The following is a 2,733-nucleotide window of genomic DNA, read 5'->3' as shown; positions in this document are numbered from 1 at the left end:
GGTCACAATCATGGGTACAACTGTAACTGTCACATTTTGGACTTTTTTTTCGATCATAACATTTTGGGCATTTAACTGTCAATTTTTTGTGTTTCGAAATTGAATTTGGGTAATATCAGGTAATTCAATATGATAATTGATAGCTAGGCAACTAAAGTGAAAACTGATTTGATAACTAAGTTAGGTTGGTCTAGTGGTTAGCTCACTAGTCCGCTTAAGTAACACTACCAGAAATACGGACATTACCAACAGAAAGATACCCACGAACTAAAAAGAGTGGCAAATTTATATGATCGTGATAATCACTTGCAACGTCTTGTATTTTCGTGGCCAAATTTTGTGAAATTTTTCGACGATTTTGTTTGTTCGTGGCTAACTTGAGATGAGTTCTCTCAATGACCACAGACTCAATGATTACCGTGGCAAAATCGAACGATTTTCACTTTTAAATTCCGCGTTTAATTTGGTTTTGTCCTCCATCCCTCTCAAAATATTTTTATGCAGTTTTTACTTTTTCAAAATTTAAACCGTAACTTAAAGGTAAATTCGATTTATCATGTGCAGGCTTTTCCAATTCTTCAATTGTTGAATTCTTCTCCCTCCTTTTGAGTGCTGCCATGAAAAATTAATAAAGTATGCTAATGGTTTGATTTTAGATGTTGATGATGTACAATTTTCTCACTTCGTATGATTCTTGAATTTGGCCATATCTCTGAATCATGTATTTTTTTACTTAGTATTAGCTATGCGCTGATTTGATTAATTTTTTCTTTTTGATTTAAATGTAGTTTTTTAATGTGGTTGTATTATTCATTACTTGTTACTAAATCAGATTGTAATGTAACCAAAAAGACTAAATTATATACATACAATTTCAATATTTATATTTTAGTTGTTACATTTTTTGTGCGTGTTCTTTTTGGTCAAATGCAGTTTCAGTGTCCAATTTACTGTATGCATTATTTAGAGACTTTGGTGATAGAATAAAATGATTCAATTGAAAATAAATGTTAAAATTATAAAAAAGAGTACTTATAAAAAGAGTACATATTTATTTTTGATAAAATAGTTCTAACTAATTTTAGAAAGTAAAAGATACTAACTATGATTTTATTGAAATAATAACTAATTTAATTATTCATTATTTAATTACTCACTCTTAATTTATGGCAACATTAATAAACAGAATTTTAACTTTTAAAATTCAGAATATTAGTTTTATACCTATATTTTATTAATTTAATTTAAAAAATAAATTAAAATTATTTTTATGGGAGTTCATTTTTTAATTATGTACAAAATTTTTTTTTCTTCAATTTAAAGGTATCAAATTCTTAAGTTTTAAGTTTATTTATTTTAATTTTTACTGATGCCATTTTTTTTAAATTCAACGAGTAAAAATTTTAAATTCTAATTAATATGTGAAATTTTTGAATATAATTTAAAGTTGTAAATTTTACAATTTGATATTTTTTTATTAAAATTAAATTTTACTCTAAATTAAAAAGTTATAGTTAGTTCACTAAACAAAATTCAAATTAACATCTATAATAAGATGAATGAAATTTTGAGCGTTAAGCGCAACTTTTATTAAGTAGCCCACTCACCCGGTCTTAACAATAACTTCCTTCCACTATTTCCAAAATTCCTATTTGTTAGCTCCTGCAATTGATTCAAGTTTGATAACATGCAGCCAATCCTTTCGTTAATAACATTTTCTCCCCGATCGTAATTTCTTAACTCCTGCACTCAGATCAATTCAGCTAACCTTCAGAGCAATTCACTCAAGACGTTCCTGTTTAGTAGATGGAGAGCTTGATAAATTCATTATTTTGATACTTTCAAGATTTGTATCATTTTAGCAAAGTTTGATATTTATTTTGTAATAGTTTTATTTGAATATTTTTTTAACATTAAATCCATTAATCTAGGATATTTGCTTTTCAATACTAAGTATTTGTTAATTTTATATTTTTATACTATGGATAATACGTATAGGAATGTGATTAATTTTTTTAATATTATATGATGTAATTTTATATTAAAGAGCATTTTTATTATGATATTTTTTTTTAATTTAACTTCTATCATTAGCCACGGAAAAAAGTATGGCAAAAAAGCCCGGCCTGGTCAATTTTGTCACAGGTAAATGTTTTATTTTGCCACGGAAAAGAGGAGTGTGTCTAAACGTGCTAAAGTTGTGGCTAACCAAATGTCTCCACGGGTGTTAAAGCCGTGGCTATTGGAGTAAAAAGCGTGGCTAACTAAAAACGCGTCGCCCTCCCTAGCCACAGATGTTCATTTGTTGCAAAAGCATAATTGCCACAGTTTTTTTGGAGTTTAGCCACGGATTTTTCCATGGCTAAACCCCTTCTTTTTGGTAGTGTAAGTGTCAAAAATTTGAATCCTGCCTTGTACATGCAGCAATCCATTGACTAACGACAAACTCTTAAATAAAGCTCAGTACCAAGTTTGGGTGCATATGCAGAGGATCCAGAAGCAGCCGCAGAATCTCCTGTTCCACCCTTAGAGGAAGCTGAAAATGTTGTTCCTCAAGAGCTTCACTCCACAACCCCACTTAAAGTTGGACTCAGTAGTTTTTCTCAACTAATTACGTATTACTACATAAATATATTATGATATTGGTTTAATTATTTGGTTAGTTATTATAATCTTATTAATTTTTAATTAGATTTTTACGCTTTATAATTTATAATTGGATCTTTCTATTAG

This window comes from Arachis ipaensis, chromosome B06 (assembly GCF_000816755.2).
Source record: "Arachis ipaensis cultivar K30076 chromosome B06, Araip1.1, whole genome shotgun sequence".
In the NCBI taxonomy this organism is placed as follows: Eukaryota; Viridiplantae; Streptophyta; class Magnoliopsida; order Fabales; family Fabaceae; genus Arachis; species Arachis ipaensis.
Note: the sequence above shows the minus strand (reverse complement) of the source record.